At 41.3% G+C, this 19104-nt stretch overlaps 2 long non-coding RNA genes across 2 annotated transcripts; both read right to left on the reverse strand.

Moving 5' to 3' along the window:
• Positions 1-457: 457 nt before the first annotated feature.
• On the reverse strand, positions 458-11568 carry LOC120292255. Its single transcript, XR_005550048.1, has 3 exons — positions 11476-11568; positions 10795-10864; positions 458-973 (listed from the first exon to the last, which is right to left on the reverse strand). It is a non-coding gene; the product is annotated as an uncharacterized LOC120292255 (long non-coding RNA).
• A 1110-nt stretch (positions 11569-12678) lies between these two features.
• Positions 12679-13588, reverse strand: LOC120291300. Its single transcript, XR_005549278.1, has 2 exons — positions 13327-13588; positions 12679-13074 (listed from the first exon to the last, which is right to left on the reverse strand). It is a non-coding gene; the product is annotated as an uncharacterized LOC120291300 (long non-coding RNA).
• Positions 13589-19104: the final 5516 nt, after the last annotated feature.

Raw genomic sequence — 19104 nt, forward strand, 5'->3', positions numbered from 1 at the left:
TCTATCTACATTAAAAGTCAATTTGATTTAAATGAAGATTATTTACATGTTCATGTCACTAGTTAACATAATTTTATTTATTTATTTTGTGTATACAAAATTACAAGTATTTAAAATATCTTTGTGATAACAAAAAGCGATTAAGTGCTAATGGATGGTTACATTATTATTTCGTCTCAAATTTTATCCTACTTAATTAGATGTTGGTGTTGTAAGATTAACTAGCAAAATTGATGTTAAGATATATAACTTATTACTAATAACATCTTTATACATCAATTGTTTTGGGAAATGAATGTTGGTAAAGTGGAATAATAGAACCTTTTCTATTAAATTAATTTAAAAAAATTCTTAGTGGGCACATTAATTTTTTATTATTTTTTCAAAGTTGTATTTTCAAGTAATGTGAGGAGAAATTGGAGAGAACGAAACCTTGTGAGGAGATAAAGCTACTCAACCACAAAAGTTCATTCTAGCAAACTTTCCTGTGACTTACAAGCACCGTTTCCAATTGGAAGAGTTGAGCCATCACAATTATCCGGATTTCTATCCAGAGATGCGAGGAAAAGAGAACGATCGACGAAAAGTTTCCTTTTCCTAGCAGCAGATTAAAGACCTCCTCCCCTCTCTCAGAACCACAGTCGCCCTATTCAATTTCATTATCACGAGCGCAACTTTCTTGGAATTCCAGATCTCCGTCGTATCCATTTTGGATCACCATCCTATAATCAACTCCTGGAGATTTGGGAACCCGCCGACTTGATCTACTCATATGAAGAATGGTGATGCTGAAGGCAGTGTTGAGGACGAATTTCATCAACGAAGCCGGCCGAAGTGCAGGCCCGTGACGAGTCACGAACGTGAAGTCCTTGCAATTTCACCCATGGATGTTGGATCTCATTTTTCTTTTTCGTTTTTTCCTTCTCATAGCGATCTAAGAGCTGAGTGGCAGCAGACGGCTTTCGGATGGATCCTACAGAGTACAAATAACAGTATATGCTGTTTTGGTAAATAACAGTAGTTTCTCCGTGAATATGGAGTCATTGTTGTAGTAAGCAGTCGCATAGGCCATAGACATGGCATTGCCCTTTAGAAAAAGAAAAGTCCTTAAACTTTATAGTGGGAGTGCAATTGAGTTTCAAAACTTGCAAAATTTGCTATCAAATTCTAAAAATTATCGAATTAGTGCAATCAAACTCTACATTAACTCTATTCAATTTGGTTAACGAAAAATGTTCAATATAGTCTTGAACCTAAATTAATTGAAGGACTATATTGAATAAATTAAAAGTTTAGGAATAACATTGCATATTGAGAGAAAGTTCATTGACCATTTGTGTCATTTTTCCTATAGAAAAAATATTACTCAATCTTTTACTTAAACATACAAGAAAAACTCAAAGTATATGATTTTCATTTTGATTCACATAAAGTTACAAAAAAAGTTACTCAACTTTCAACAATACTTATATGTTTTATTCCTTCATTATTGTCAAAATAATGTTTAATTTTGTGGAAAAACTAAAAGGACATAATTTAGCGATGAGTAAATGTCACCAACGGGGAGATTAGGACTCAACTGAACAATTTTTTTTTTTTTTTTTTTGAAAAGGCTTATGAGTCAATTAACTAAATAGAATGCTCTAGATTTGGTCAACAAATGACCAAAGGGTTAGGGCTCTTATAGCAAGCACATGTCATTTTGCTCCATGACGTTCAGTACCCATTGTTCGATTCTTGTGATCTCTTGACTTATGATTGTGATACTCATGTGTAGGTCCGATAAGATTTCCCTTCTCCATCAGCAGAACAAGATAATGTGCTCTACTATTTCTGAGGCTTGATGACACAACATGCATAATGGGTCTAGTAGGGCCTTTCTCTTGAATAGATTTTCTAGAGTAGGAAGTGCTTTCTAAAATAGGCTCCACATAAAAGTTTTGATGATTGGGTACACATGCACTCCCATGTTTTTTTTCCTCTTTTTCAGAGGGCTTTTGGTGGTTGGTATGAGCTAGATGCTTGGCTTGTAGTTTCTTCCAGATGATTATGTGACAAGCACTTTTAACTTAGTAGCAACCCGACTCGTGTCCAGTCCATACAATCTCATCCTCCTTTTGATTAGAGCTTATAGGGATTGCCATGATTTCTTTCATTATATTTTCCTCAAAAAGGCTATTTAACCTGTTTTCTTCCAAGCAATTTCCTTCCAATTAATCAACTCTTCCGCAAGTTATGGATCATCCCAATTCGCTAGTCCACCAATGGGTCCGCCAGGGAGCCGCTTATCTTCCCAAATATTGATTTTCTTACCATTACCCACTAAATAGCATATGTCTGGAGATAACACTTCTATGCCCATTAGTAAACTTTGCCATCAGTCTCCATGCTAGCTTCCTAACATCGCTTTGCAATGAGGTCTTTAAAGCCTTGACCTCCTTCCTCTTTCCTTTTCTTAAGGGTTTTCCATCTCCTCCGGTGAATGCCTGATTTTTATTCATTTTGTCTCCACCAAAATGATGTTACTCTATGCTCGATGGCTTTACAAACTAAGATTTGGATCCTGAAGATGGAAATTGCGTATTGAGGTAGTGCTTGCACCATTGTTTTGATCAAGATTTCCTTCCTAGCTTTTGTCATTAATTTTTACCTTCCATTTCTAATTTCATGTTTACACTTGCAAGAATCCAAGCAAGAAGTTGCTTCTTTGCATGTCTCCAATTCAACATAATGCCCATATTTTTCCCTGTCTTTTCAATGATATGAACTGTCCGCTCTCTTGCCATGTTTTCCTTCAAACTCTGAGGGCTGCCATTACTAAAGTAGATGCCTCACTTATTGAAGTTTAGGCCTTGTCTTGTAGCAAAGCAATATTGGTTCAACATTGTGACAAGATTTTGACACTCCCTAATTTTTCTATCCAAAAAAAAAAAAATGGCATCGTCAGCTAGGGGTGTGCAACCGGACCGGGTCAACCCGGTTCCCGGATCGGCCCACCGAAACAGGTTGGGAATCGGTTCCGGTTAAAACCGGTCCGGGAACCGGTTCCCAAAGTTCGACTCGTTTGAACCGGTCCGGAACCGGTTTCGAGGGAATACCCACCCGGAACCGGATCGACGGACCGGTTCGAACCGGTTTGAGAACCGGTTTTAAGACAAAACCCTAATTCGTTTGAACTTTCTATCTTTACTCTCAAGCTCTCACGTCACCTCCGCCGATCCATCCGAGTGCTACGCCGCTAATCTTCCCGCTCACCCACCGTCCTCCCGGATCGGGGCCCCCATTCTGTCCCGGCCATCCTCGCCGCCTCGGCACCGTCGGAGAGAGAGCAGGTTTCCTGAGAGGTTGAAAAGAGGCTTCCGGGGCTCCCTTTGCTCTAGTTTTCTTCATCTGAAACCAGAGAGTGGTTGGCTAGAGGAGCAAAAAGGGATTTGATTCTCTCAAGGTCTGAAGATCCCTTTTCCGATTTGGTTGCTCCTTGTGGTATCTGGGGAAAAAGTTGCCCACAGATCCATCGGTAGCACGTGCGCTCGAGCGAGAGCAAGAAGCGAGAAGAAACGCGGGTTTTGTTTGGTAAAGGTCCTTTTTTTTTTTTCTTGGTTTCTGGGTTTTCAGCGTCTCCGGAAAAAGCTTTTGAATTGCAATGTGTGAGATCTATTCGGCATTTTGGGTTGATCAGTTGATCCTTACATTCCATCGATTGAGGGCAATGTTTTCGTGTTTTTCGGGTTCGAGAGAATCTCTTTGGGGTGGCGTTGTATGGTGTAAGTAGGATTGTTATGATTGCATTGCTTTCGTCTTGACTTGCTTCCGATGCTCTTCAGCGATTGTTTGTTTTGGGTTGGTGCTCTAAGGTTGTGGGTTAATGGTTTTGAGTTGGGATTTGCGGATCTTGGGGCAATTCTCAAACTTTTACAAACAGGGTAAGGTGTTTCTAAAATTGTTTTTGGCGTTTGATTGAGGCGTGTTTCTTTTCTTAGCTTGGTAATGGGCAAATGTCAGATGGGTTGTTTGGCTAGAATGAATATATGACAGAGCTGGTAAATTTCCTCCCTCCCTAGCGTCAAAATGTGGATTATATGTAGTTATGGTGTTTTTGCCTGAATTGTGTTTCTTGACAAACACTACCGAGTTTTACTTTGGCTTGGCCAAATATCAGCCAGTTCATTCAACCACATGGTCATTTTGGTGAATTATTTGTTATCGTCCTGTTAATATAAAGATACGGCAATTTTTATGCAAAACAGTTCTAATATAAACGAATGACCCCGTTCCCTGACCGAAAAATAGGGTGGTGGGAACAGGGTCCAATGCAAATGGGTCGGGAACATGGTCCAAAAAAAGAGAACCTAATAATAGGGTCGGGGCATGGGTCCGTCTAGACCCTACCCACCCTGGACCCGATCACCCCTATCGTCAGCAAACAATAAATGTGAGAGAGTAGGACATCATTTGTTCAACTGTATTCCTATTATACTGTCATCCTAGAGTGTTTTGTTAATAAGGAAGGAGAGTGCATTAGCCATCAATTTGAATATATATGGGAAAAGTAGATCTCCCTATTTTATTCCTTGGGATAGTAGAAAGTACTATTAAGATTCCTCATTGAATTTTACACTAAAGGTGACTAAAGAGATGCACTTCATAATCAATGCAACCTATTTTTCATTAAACTTCATCTTGATCATACAAGTAGTTAGGAAGTCTTACTCGACTTTGTCGTGAGTTTTTTGCATGTCAAGTTTCAAGACTACTTGAAATTTCTTCTTCATTTTCCTAATCCTCAGTTGGTGCAAAACTTTTTGTACAATCATAATATTGTCTTGTATCTGTCGTCCACCAATAAAGGGACATTGTTTGGTCACAATCAACTTAGGAAGCCAAAGTTTGAGACGATTTGCTAGAACCTTTGCAATAATTTTATAGCTGACATTGCACAGGCTAATTTGTCTAAACTGGCTCATACATTCTAGATTAGGGACCTTGAGGATAAGAGAAATACGTGTCATATATAGTGCTAGGTCTAAGTTACTTATCTCAAAAAAGTTGCTGACCATTTAGAAAATATCCTACTAAAAATCAATCTAGTGGTGTTGGTAAAATTGTCCATTGAGTCCATTAGGACATGATGCTTTCATTTGGAAAACTGCTTCCTTGACCTCATTTGACATGACTAGAGCCATCAAAGCTTCATTTACTATATCCTGTATGATGCAAGGGGACCGCTCCAACACTGGTTGGAAGTCTCAAAACCTAGAAGTGGTATATAGTTACCGTTAAAAGTCAATAGCATGTTGCTTTGATACCATGGGTTCACAACACCAATTGTCATCTAAACCGCGATCTTATGCCTCGATAAATTTCTTCCTGCCTCCATAAGTTTGCACAATTTGTTTAGTGATTGCTATGCTAGTATCATCTCTCTATCATTAGTTTCTGATTTTCAGTTTGTGAGCTCTGTGAGTTGATTTTTCAGCATTTCTATTTGGCAAGCAACATTAGAATACTTCTTCTTACTTCAAATTGTTATATCCCAACTATTTTCATATTTTCTAACTATTCCTCCCTATTTCAAAGTTGGATCCTTCCATGCGTCTCTCACGATGTTGTTATATTCATCATCCTCCGGCCAATACGGTTTACATTTAAACTCGAAATTACAAAGGACCCTATCTAACCTTTTCTTGACATAGGCCTCTCCCTCCTTATCATTTGCCTATGTGAAGGCACACCTTTTGCTTTCATAAACTCATGGAAGGCTGCTAACCTATAATGATCTACCGTTCTCTTTCCTACCTTTTCCCAATGGTATAAGATCTCTTTGATGTCCCCCATGCACACCCGTTGAAGAAGATTGTTAGAGTGAAATAAGTGTAGCTATTGCCATAGCTACACTCTCTTGAAAAACAATCGATGCATATAAGAAGGTGACCCTCATCATCCTTCCACTCCCTGGATCCTTGCAAGTGATATCAAAAAATTCTTTAGAACTTGATTTTATCTTAAAGGCAACCTCTTCCCTCCACATTATTGCTAATTCCCTACAATCCCTAATGGATTGAAAACTACTAGGTTATGAAATTGAAGTCCTCTCTTGATACTAACTCTTCCTCTTTGTTTTTATTTTTTTATTTCCATCAAGAACACCATATTAGGCCTTTCATGAGTTACTAGGACTCTCAATGCTTGGAATGTCAAAGGTGTTTCTAGTCCCTGACAATTCCAGTAATGGCTTCATTTGAACCCTAGTGACTTATTAAGGCTAGCCACCACAACACATTCCTTCAAGTCATCCACCATAAGTATGAGAGTTTCAAGTAGCAAGGATTCAACCAAGGTGTGAGCTAGTCCTTTAAGTCTCACATTGCATAATATATCTTAGGACTTTCTTGTTTGGGGGATTTTTGTTGTTCTTTTTTTTATTCCGAGGCTATCCCTACTGGATCATTCTCAGCAACATCTTGGGACAAATTCTGGGTCATTTTGCAAATGCATAAAACCAGTGCCAGTCCTAATAAGGACTATGTACTTTAACCTCTACTTTTATTTAGCCACTGCCCAAACCTTCCTCAGCAACATCTTGGGACAAATTTTGGGTCATCTTGCCAATTCATAAAACCAATGCCAGGTCCCAATAAGGACTATATTCTCTACCCTTTGCTTTTATTTAGGGTGCGTTTGTTTGCACCGTGTTTCTTCCTGAACAGAAATTTCTTTTTTGTTCCCGGGAACAAAAAGGAACAAACGCGTTTGCGTGCGTGCATTGCCTTTTTGTTCTTTTGTTCCCGAAACAAAAAGAAACAGAAATAAGAAACAACAAATTTGTGTTTCTTATTTCTGAAACACATTTGAGAAACAAAAAAGGAACAAAAAGGGAACAGTTCTCCTGCGAGCCTCTCCTCCTGCAAGCGTCTCCACCGTCGTCTTCTCCGGCGCCTCCCACTCTCCCTCGGCCGATAGCCACTCTCTCGTCTCGAGACCATCCGGCTTCTCCACCGTGCGTCCTCTCCGGCTGCCGACAAACTGCGAGCGTCTCCACCTACGAGCGGGTGACGGGGCCGGGTCGCAGTGTCGTCGGCGACGGCGGCGGCTACGGTGCGGGTCTCGAGCGGCGGACGTCTAGGAGCGGAGCGGCGAGGACGGCTGGCCGAGTCGTGGGCTGGCCAGCGGGTCGACGATCGAGCGGATCTCAAAGTCGTGGGTCACGGCGCGGTGAGATCTGGGCGGCGATGGCGAACGGAGGCTCGAGACCCGCAGATGCGTCAATCGGGCGTGAGGCGGAGGGGGCGGGCCGTGCGGCGGCGCGAGGCGCAAGCGCGGCCACCGATGCGGTGGAGGGAGACGACGGTGTGGCTCGGGTCACCGGCCGGCGCGGCGAGGTCGACCACGCCGGGCCGGGCGAGCTCGATCTCGCCCAGGATCCGGCGAGGCCGAGCTCGCCCGGCGGCGGCGACACCGAGCTCACGGGGCCGGCGAGCCTCGCCGTGAGCCGGGCGAGGCCGCCGACCCTCGTCGTCTGGGCCATGGCCATGGCCGGGCTTCCGACCTACCAAAAGTAGAAAAAAAGGAAAAAAGAAAAAAGAAAAAAAGGAAAAATAAGAAAGAAAATAGAAAATAAAAATAAAAATATTAAAAAATTAAAAGAAATAAAAAAATTATACAAACTTACCAAACGTGTTTCTATTCTTTTTATATTTCGGAACAGATTTACCAAACACTTTTTTTTGTTCAAAAATTGTTCCCGGAATGTAAACACTTTTTTTTTTTTTTTTTATTTACGCTCTTAAACAATTTTTAAATAAAACGTTACCAAACGTATCCTTTGCTTTTATTTAGCCACTGCCCAAACCTTCCTTTGGTGTTCTCCTTCAAGCAAGACTCCCATAAGCCACTTCCTTGCAATAGTTTGCACTATAGTTGATGCTTCCACAAAAATAATAAAAGTGTGGTAGCCTCTAATACTTAAAGTAAAGCTATATTTTTTGGCATGTCGTATTAATAAAGGTACTTCATTTTAACAAGGCCACCAATTCCATGTTTATCCTCATTTTACCCTCCCTATAGCTGCTATTCAAGCTTGACTCCTCATAAGTCACTTCCTTGCAATAATAGGTTGCATAATAGCCAACCCCACAAGAATAATAGAAGTGTGGCAACCTATAATACTTAAAGTCAAGCTAGATTTTTTTGCGTGCCGCATTAATAAAGGTTCTTGATTTTATAAGAGGCCGTCAATTCTATGTTTATCCTCACTTTATCCTCCCTATAGCTGCTATTCCCTTTCACTTATAGTCTCACTTCCAAAAAACATCCCCAATTTTGGAAGTCATGTCAACCATAGTTTTCTCAATTACCATTCCTTGGTGGAAGGCCAAGGATGTGGGCCTAGAATACACATTGCGTGAAGTTGAGACAATGTAACAATGTGTTAGGTTCCCATTGTTTGAGGACTAACAAGTTGCTAGAGAAAGGCCAAGAACCCAATTCTAACACTATTTTTTTCTCCTTTTCATTGGGAAAAGTGTCCTAAACTTTTTTTTTTGTGCCGATTCAGTCCTAAACCTTTTTAAGTTGTGCCAAGTCCTTTCCAACCAATTTTGGTCGATTTGCTAATCGGACGCCTACGGCCGACGTGGTGGCATGATCGGCCGACGTGGACAACTTTTAATAGTATTTAAATATTTAAATATTTTTATTTTTATTTTGTCTTTTTCCTCTAGCCGGTCGCCGAGATCCGGTGATCAGCCGAAGCGACCGCCGGTGAGGGTGAGGCCGACCTCGCCGGTGAGGCTCGCCCTCGCCGCCCTTGCCCATGGCATGATCTCGCGAGGTCGAGCGAGGGCGGCGAGGCTCGCCCTCGCCCGGATCTAGCGAGGTCGGCCTCGCCCTCACCGACGGTCGCCTCGCCCGACTGACTAAAGGAAAAAGACAAAATAAAAAAATAAAAATATTTAAAATATTTAAAAATAAATAAATATATATTAAAATATTATTTAAAATTGTCCCACGCGCCGATCAAGTCACGTCGCCTAACCGACATCTAGTCAGCAAAATCTGCCAAAATTGGCCGAAAAGGATCGAATTGGCACAACTTAAAAATGTTTAGGTGACTCGAATCGGCATCAAAAAGGTTTATGACTAAATTGGCATAAAGACAAAAGGTTTTAGGACTTTTTTGGCACTTTTCCCCCTCTTTATTATTAGGTTTAGAGTCTCTCCCCATAAAAGGGTTCAATTGCGTTCGTGCATTCTTTCCTCTGTATTTCCTCATCCGCCACCTCTTCATCATTTTTCGACCAAAGATTACCCAACATTTTTATAAAGAGTCGTCACTCTTAATGAGTTTTCACCTGACTCCTCCATTTTTGGTTTACAGGTTAAGGATAACTACAATTAAGAAAGGCCAACAACAGAATAAGCTGTGGAAAAGTAAACAATCAACTGACTTGCAATACAACAGCCCAAGTCACAAAAAGGGTTGGAACTAAAGTTTAGCAGTTGCACAGGAATTGCAAGGACAAGACTATGGCCGGGAGGGTGAGGTCATAGTTTTGTGGATGAAGGAAGCTCTATGTTTGGGTAGAAGGGGTTTCAAGAATTAGTGTTTGATATGAGGGGTTTCCGAGATGAGTTTGAGCAGTGGATAACAATCCATTGCTCAAACTCACCCCAGCCCTCCAGGCAAAGCACCATTATAATAGTAGAAGAGTCGGTGAGCATAATAGTAGGCACCGAGGAAGGGAAGAATGCCAACCTAGTTTCTATCATAGCTAGACTTCAACCGAGAGGCTAGAAGCCAAATAAGCAACAAAGATTTATGATTTCTCCTCTAGTGGCTTGGCCCTAACAAGGAGAGCACTCACCAATGACTTTGCAAGGGAGCCAGGGGATGGGAAGAAGTGTGGTTTCCTCCGTTTTTCATAGGTAAAGAATGAGGGAATGAGGAGGAAGATCGGGTAAAAAGGATTTCAAGGTTTAGGGTTTTGGGAGCTTCCCTCCAGGAACAGATTTTCCAGCTTTGGAAATAAATATCACCACTTAGAGTTTGATAATCAAGAAAATGGTGGCTTGTTCCTTAATTAAGAAAAGAAAGATATAGAGGAATCGAGTCTCTTTGCTTGAAGCAGAGAGATAATGATGTATCTAATCATGTAATGTTAAAAAATACGCTGCTAAAATCATTTAAGATTTAGCCAAAATTAGAAAAAATTAACCGGAAATCTAGCTTTCAAAAACAAACGAAAACCAATGGCGATTGTAGCCGAAAAAAAATTACAATTTGACTTGCAATCTCTAAGCCATAAAAACCCCACTAAGTAGACAAAAGCACCGTTGCTAAAGATCAAGAAAGTAGGATAAAACCGGCAAACATACCCACATGATGGGAGAATCCATCTTAGCAATATATTCTAAACGGTAATGTTGGGGACCATACATATATGAGAACCAACAACCATTGCTAAACTTGCTAATAGATAGAAACAAACATGAAGATGTTAGGACCCATGACACCTCGAAAATTTCTCATATAACTAGTACTTCCATATACATCACACCACACATACAACTAGAAAATCCTTGTTTTCAGGAAAAATGCATGCAAAACAGTTGTAACAAATTAAAGAAAACATTTGACAGATATGCAATGCAATATCAAAATGTCACCTAGTGGACACAATTCCAAACTAAACACCCTTTGCAATTTTACTACTAACATTGCTAGTAAGTTTAAGGTATCTAAACATTAAAGAAATTGTGTTAGCTATATGACAAAGAAGTAAGGAACATCAGTACTTGGTCGGTCCATGTTGAGTAGTTTTTGAGTTTTTCCACTTCTAAACGGTTTGCATTGGCCTCATCAGCCCTGTCAATTTCAAGAGGATGGACATTCTATTTCAGTGCGTCAGAGTCGATTCCATTAAACACATTAAAATATACAATCGCCACACATGACAGGCCTCAGAGCTTCTAAAAATTGTGTTTTTCTTGGTCGAGCTTGGGGTAGGCATGTGGACAAAAAAGAGGTTGGAAATTCACTAATAAATAAGATGAAAATTCAAAATTAGGCAATCGACATAATAATTTAGTGTATGAATCATGAGGCGATGAGCAAGCTATAAATACGGTTGATGAAACACGATTCTGTCCCTTCCCTCGAAAGTTGAAAGTCCATGAAGCGCAGGGAGGGCTTCATCCCTTGACCCATTTGTATGCAATCACAAGGATCAGCTGACATCACACAATGGCTTTGATAGATCATAAGATCATTTACCAAGGAGATGCACATAGGGCGATTACTTTTTCAAGACTACAGTGAGAGGATCGCCAAGAACAGGACATCAAGAAAAGCCCAAAAAAACCTGTGAATCCAACAGGGATTCTCCTAAAGCAAATCACCCCAGAAATTGTTGCGGAAAGAGATTGAATACTGTTCGAAGAAGAAGAGGAGGGCAAAGTCACCCAAAATCTGAATACCTTGCACTGGAACTCGATGAGTCTTAAAGCCATTCCTGACCAAAGAACAAGCTTCTTCGAATCTGATGGGCAAGGCAAAACTCTCTCTCTCTCTCTCTCTCAAAGTGAGATCGTGTGGAATAAGAGATGATGGTGAGAACTCTCGTCTCTCCTTTCTCCTTTATGAAGCTGATGGTGCTTGGCAACGGTCATCTTTCCTTCAATTTCGGCCGTTGGATCTCCTTCTGATCTCATGGTTGTGAATCGGCTGAATAATCATAGCCGTTCGAAGAAAGATGGCTAAAAAGTTACTATTTTCTTCAAATAATAAAAAGGTTAGAGGTCAGGGAGGGTCCACGTACCCCTTTCGTATTTTTCCACGTGGCCACGGAGAATATAGGTAGGCGGGCTTTTAAAGAAAGGGGACAAGACAAAACTAAGAAAAATGAAATGTCTCGAGATGAAATGTCTCAAGATGACTCTGATATAATTGAAAGATTTCAAAGAAAAATAATTTTATGAAATATAAGCAATCCGCTCAAGTTAAACGAAAAATGAGCTAAATCAAGATAAATTTATGATCACACTGCGGAGAGATTGAAGCAGAGGAGAACATGATGAAATATGCGAGTGCTAAAGAAAAGCAAGAGGACATGCTCAATTATGCAGAATCTCTACTGCATTTTCGTTCGATTGTTCTTTAATAGATTCACAATGCCTTTAGTTCCTGCACCACTTGATCTCCTTTAGTTTTCTTGCCCAAAGCTCTAGTTTTGCATTTAATTTCCACCTCTCCCACTTTTATTTCCAATTATTTTTCTTGATGTTTCATCCATTCCATTCACACTTTATTCTATGCTATGGGGCACCTCAAGATTGAAGATATTTTACCACCTCCTTCTTTTCTTCATATCTCTATAGCAATTCAATTTTACCTAGCATTACTTAAAACAACAAATTAATCTCCAATATTCTATTCGCAAGACGCGAGCGATCAACAGTTGGGTCAAGCAACCCTAGTTATCGCCTGACCTTGACATGGGCCATGTGACAGCTAACAAAGACTCGATGGCCCTTGCCAGTGCGTTGGCGGCATCGCCACCTGCACCTGCGGCATCCAATTTCTTCGCCTCTCTTGTAGGAAATTACACCTAAGTTCCAACTGTCTGGTCAGTGCTCATAAGGAACCAATGGGTCAGTCCACGCCAGCATTTCCATTTCCAATTTACCAAAAAGATCAACTCGAACAAAAGAAAAACATGTACTTTAAGGATCCAATTGCACAGAAAAATTCAGAAATCCGATCCAACAAGTTGGAAAAGTTTAGGGGCCTATGGTGACTCTATACTCTATCCCTTCTTTTTTTTTCCCAGAGTAGGAAGAAACTAAAGATGAAAATCCCTGGTGCAATCAAAAAAGATTGTGGTCATATTGGGTCCCTCATTCACCATAGCTTACAATGGGAATCTCTTCATCTTGAGAATTAGCGGGTGAAAGAATTCGGTGTCAAAGCTCAGTATCAGGTTCGTGAGAAGTTATGATGGTAGGTGAGTTATTATCGTCAAAGCTGTCTCTATCCACCTCCAGCTCTTCCGCTTCATCATTCGTTTCATCTTCATCCTACAAGAAATGCAAATTTGCCGCATCTTAAAATGCTACTTTCTCCAATTAACTATCATCATACTTAATTCTATTATTTGGCTTTCCATGTTTTGAGTTTTCCTGATAGATTTGATGAAGAAATGTAATATGTGAAGGTGGAATTAGTAAACAAGTCAGATCTTATAGTCTTCAAGACCAGCCTGTTTATGTAGAGGATAATAAAAAAGGGGCAAGGGCTATGCTTCTACTTATGAAGAAGTAGATGGATACCTCGTCTGATGTCTCTAAAGGGAGTGACCCCGTAGGAGAGTTTGCCGTTGCAACAATCATGTCCTTGTAATCCCTGTAGGGAAGGCCATTGACATTAGGATAGCCATGGCTTTGTAATTTCCGACACTTCCGAATTGTTATTAGGCATTCATCAGACAACTTCGTGTTAGATACGTCCATCAGAGCTTCCAGTTTCCAACAGCTAGAAACATAGAAATCGCGCAAAGAGTCTAGCTCATCAACACCATCAATAGATTGTAGCTCATGGTGTCACGCCCCGATCCTCGGGCACGTGCCCATCCTTCTCACTTGGTCGATTTTATAATGCGATATCCCAGGACTAGTATCGCCGACCCTTTCATTTATTAAGCACATGCGAAGCAAGCAAAATCCCTGACAATAAAACGATGGGATAGAAAAGCAGGGCCATATTTTTCATATTGAAATTTATAACCAAACTTTTATACAAACCATAAACCACTTCGAAACTAATCACATCAAAATGGATTCTCAAAAGAAGACAGGAACTTAGACAAACTAGGCCGTACTCAAGGCCCCTCTCAGGATTGCCTTCTTCCTTCAAAAATCTTTTTCCTTAAGATTCGCCTCCGAGTCTTCCTTCCTCGGATTCCTCCTTCCCTCGCTCTTCAAATGGGTCCCGAAATGGTTTTCCCCAAACCGGGATGAGACTACGTCTCAAAAGTTCTACCCCACTAAGCCCGATTAGTAAACTATTATACTAAAGGCTGCCTAAACACGCACAAAACAGGGGCAGGACTTACCTTGGCCTCGATCCCACCCGCAAGTCGACAATTCATAATAGGCACCCAAGCAATCATATCACCGATCGAAGATCGATCAAATCGACCTAGTCGATTATATTCCAACAAGACCACTCACGGTCATTCCCATTAAGTCAATCAATTCACATCAAATCAAAGCATCGACCTAGTCGATTACATACCAAACAAATCACTCTCCACAGAGGAGTATCTAAAAGCGAGGCCACGTGCATTCTCTAGAACGACATTCCAAGTCTCCGAGTTCACGTGCCTCGAACCTTGGGCCCACGTGCATTCTCTCGGGGCGACCCTTTTCGCCAAAGTGATGCATCAAGTCACCGAGACCACGTGCCCTTTTAGATGCCCGGGCCCACGTGCATTCTCTTAGGTGCATCTCACCAAAGCGATGCATCAATTCACCGAGACCACGTGCCCTTTTAGATGCCCGGGCCCACGTGCATTCTCTTAGGTGCATCTCACCAAAGCGATGCATCACCCGCGAGACCACGTGCCCTTTTAGATGCCCGGCCCACGTGCATTCTCTTAGGTGCATCTCACCAAAGCGATGCATCACCCGCCGAGACCACGTGCCCTTTTAGATGCCATTCCTGGAATCTTTGGACCCACGTGCATTCTCTAAGGTGCATCTCACCAAAGCGATGCATCAATTCGCCGAGACCACGTGTCCTTTTAGATGCTAAATCGTCACCGAGCCACGTGCATTCTCCAGACGACATACCGAGTCTCCGAGCCACGTGCATTCTCTCGGCGACCTTTTCGCCAAGGTGACATATTCAACCACCGAACTCACGTGCATTTTCCAGACATTCCAATTCACCGAGCCACGTGTCCTCTTTGCGGTGGTTACCAATTCACTTTCAATATCGACAACCAATGCCCAACGATTTCTCAATCAAATAAATAAATCAACTCAACAAAACATTATAAATGCTGAATAAACATACTTGGCCATTCACCAATCAATACTCAATCAAATAATTAAATTAACTCAACAAAGCATTATAAATGCTGAATGAACATACTTGGCCATTCACCAATCGATAATTCAATCTCAATCGATTCCAATCAATTTAGGGTAAATCCCTAAAATATCACAATTTACTCAATTCCATACAACGTGGAGCTCAAATAAATAAACGGACTGCACCACGACGATCAGCACGAGATTTCGGTCGTCGGCCATCAAAATCTTAATTTCCGAAAATAATTAATTTCGAAAAATTAAATAATTAATATTAAAAATTCAATTTAGCTCAAAATAAAGCCCGATTAAATAAACGGACTTCACCACGGTCATCAGCACAATATTCCGGTCCCGAGCCATCTCAGTTGAATTTTCGGAAAATAAATAATTATTTAATTTAATTCCGAAAATTAATATTTAAATACTAAAAATCCACTTAGGCTCGAAAAGCCTAATTGGAGCCCACTAAGGGTCGGGAAAAATCCCGAGGCACTTCCAATAATTAGTAGACCACGTCTACTTGTTAATTGCACAACCAATTTATCTAAATCACATCACAATTGACTAATAATTGCTAATTTATTCTAATCTAACAACCTAAACATAATTAATTAAATCTAAACCAACCTTAAGCATAATTAGCCAACTAATCCAAGATTAGTGAGATTACTCACCAAATCGCACGCAAATCGGATCAATCCGACGGCGGCGACGCGAGGAACGATACTTCCCAAAGCAACTCGCGGATTCGGGGCCGGGAAACGGCCCAAAACGGGCCCGAACCAGCTGGAAACCCATTTCGTGGGTTTCTGCCCTTGGCTGGTCGGAGCAGATCCGGCGGCCAAAACGGCGAGGGAAGCCCGGCGGAGGACGAGGGGAACGCCGGGGAGGTCCGGCGGAGCTGGACGGTGGCCGGAGGTGGCCGGACGGTGGCTGGTCGGAGCTGGAACAGGAGCGAACAGCGGCTGGTTCGCGCGGCCTGGGCGCGCGCGGACGGCGGAACGGCGGCGAGCGCGCGGGCGGCGGTGCGGCGGTGCGGCGGCGGGACGAGCGGCTGCTGTCTTCGTCTGGCGGTGATGCTCGCTGCTTCTGATCTTCTTCGGCTTCTGGTTCGCGCACGAAGAAAGAAGAAGAAGAAGCTGGTTCTATCGTATGCGGGAAGGAAGAAGAGAGAGGAGAGAGAAGAGAGAGAAAAGAGGGATAAGTATTGACTGGTCAATAAAAGAGAGAGAGAAAGTGAGCGGTGGGAACAATTCGCACGAGGGGGAGGGGAGAGGAGAGAGAATAGAGAGAGAGAAAAAGAGAGAAAAAGGGAGAGAGAGAAAAAAGAAATAAATAATATCATTATTCCACTTTTCCTTTCTCTTTCCCTTTCCCTTTCTATTTTCTTTTTGGTGTTCGATTTTTCTTCCGATAATTTCTTTCTTGAAATTTCGGACTTAAGAATAAATCGATAGACGATGAGGCGGTCCTAAAATGAATTGTGACACGCCGAATATTCGATTCCCGAAACCAATTTAAATTTCATGGTTAGAATCAATCAAACGCGATTTTAAATCCAATCCAACCAATTAGGTAGCTTTTAGGGATTTTACCGCGGTTATATCCCTTAACGGCTTCACCCAATAGGTTAGTTAACTCGTGAGTGATCAGCTCAGAGAAAAAGGACCATAGGCACGTTGACGACATGCCCATTTCACTTTATCGAAACGGGGTCGAATTTCAGGATGTCACACATGGCATCCAACGATTGACAGAGACTTCAGCTTCTGTAAGTTTGATAACTCACATAGTTTGCTAATAGGACACTTTTTAATGGTTAAAATCTCCAATGATTCCAATGCACCAAGACCGAATCTCAATCAGCTTCTCACATCCTGAAACCTCCAAATGTGTTAGCTTCTCTAAGTTCGATGGAATAATTAGTTTCTCCAGTGAACTGCACTCATAAACAAGTAATGCATTCAAAGATTCTAAACCACTGAGGCCCTCAACAGTACGGAGCTCATAGCAATCTGATATAACCAAAAGCTTCAGCAACTTTGAGTTTGACAGGTCGTATAACCTTTCAATGCAACCACAATACTGTACATTCATTTCTTCTAAGGACTCTAGGGCCTCCAGACCTTCAATCTCAACTAGATTCGAACATTCTGATAGCCACAATTCTTTAAGTTTCTTTAAGCTTGTCGGGATGAATAACCTCTTGAGGAGTCACATTTAGTCACTGACAATGCTCTCAGTTGTTCGAGTCCACTGAGCTCAATTTCTTGAAGCTGAGATTGAGAAAGTCGTAGCTTGGACAAGTTTTTCAAGTTGGAAAAGATTGACCAAGATATTATTGAGTTGAAATTAACAAGTTGCAGCTCCGATAAGGAGGGAGGAAGCTTCGTGATGCATTGCACGTCTAGTCCGGATAAAATAAGCTCAGTTAGACGAGGAAGAGAACCAAATTCGGTAGGTGGTGCGGGGACACTAAGAGACAGCTCTAACTTCTTCGCTTTGGATAACCTCCTAATCCACCCTAAGCTGGAACTTGGCAACGATCCGATGAAGCTTGAAGCACATCTTCAAAGCCATCGATAAGAGCAAATCGACTAGATTAGTCAAGTTTGAGAGATCCTAACTATGCGCAATGCCGATGATTGAAAATGCGTATAGATCGACTTTTGGAAGCTCTGCAATTCTTGAACCTCATTACAACTTGTCACTCAGTCTTTCAAGGTGGAGAATATGATTGATTGTTGTTGGCACTCCAGAAATATGGGCACCTGATAGTTCAAGAATTTTCAAAGAGGACAATGCGCCAATTTCCATTGGAATTTCACCAGTTAATTCTTCACAATCACTAGCATGGAGCTCTTCCAGATTCTTTAACATTCCAATAGTATTGGGCAATTTCCTTATTGGAGTATTCTCCATCGATATCACTTTCAATTTCTTCGATTTCCAATTGAATCTCTGTAACCCAAAGAATTTTAGTACCGGATAAATTCAACTCCCGCAAAGACTCTAGCTTCCCAATTGAGTCTCGGGAGTTTTCGAACTTAACACACCCAAAGAGAGAGAGACTCAAGTTTGACAAGCTTCCCAATAGTCTCTGAAGCGTGCTAATTTGTGTGTACCTTAGAATAAGGACAAATGTAAAACTTCTTATCACCAATAGAATCAGGAAGGCATTCAATTTGTATGTTTGACAGATCCAACTCCTTCAATGATGTCAATTTCCCAAATGAACCCGGGAGTTTTAGAAAACATCCACTAGAAGCAAGGAGCTTCAGATTCGTAAGCGTTCCAATTTCTTCAGGCAAATCCTTAAGAGAGAGGCACTCTTTAAGATTTAAGTGAATCAAGCGCTTTAGCTTCCCAATGGAGGGTCGATCTCAACCAAGTTTATGCAATTATAGAAACTCGGCCTCTCTAGATCGAAGCATCCAGAGAAGTCCGTGTTCTAGTTATGCCTTCACAACCTCCGAGGTTTAGAACTTTCAGATTCTTTGCCATCTAACAAAAATGATTTATCAAGAGAAGAAAATAGTATATATTACATCATATGCCAATCGAATCAAAGCGAATGCATATCATACCTGATTAGGCTCCATCCGCTCCAGTCATCTCGTGATGCTGCCCCGCAACGATCTCAAAGACAACCAAATTCTTCATAGATAGATTGGTTACCTCAAGATCAAGGGGCCTAGGAGAATACCAAGAAATCCACCTTAACTTCGAAAAATCATCCCCAAAGTCTCCGGCAAAGGTTCCCTCCTCTAATTCAAGGAACCTTAGGTTGGGCAACCTACTAAGTTCGTCATGTGTAATTACAAGTGGTTGATAATCACTTCCAAGCAATATGAGTGCCTGAACTTTTTCTTTCTCTCAAAAAGCGAACACAAATGAACAAGCATGAATTTAAAATATATATATATATTAGTAAGAATTTGACAAATTTTCAGATTCTCATTTGGGGTAAAAGAATTGAAAGGCCTCTAAGTGGATATGTAAACTCTTTTC

Source organism: Eucalyptus grandis, chromosome 3 (genome assembly GCF_016545825.1).
Source record: "Eucalyptus grandis isolate ANBG69807.140 chromosome 3, ASM1654582v1, whole genome shotgun sequence".
In the NCBI taxonomy this organism is placed as follows: domain Eukaryota; kingdom Viridiplantae; phylum Streptophyta; class Magnoliopsida; order Myrtales; family Myrtaceae; genus Eucalyptus; species Eucalyptus grandis.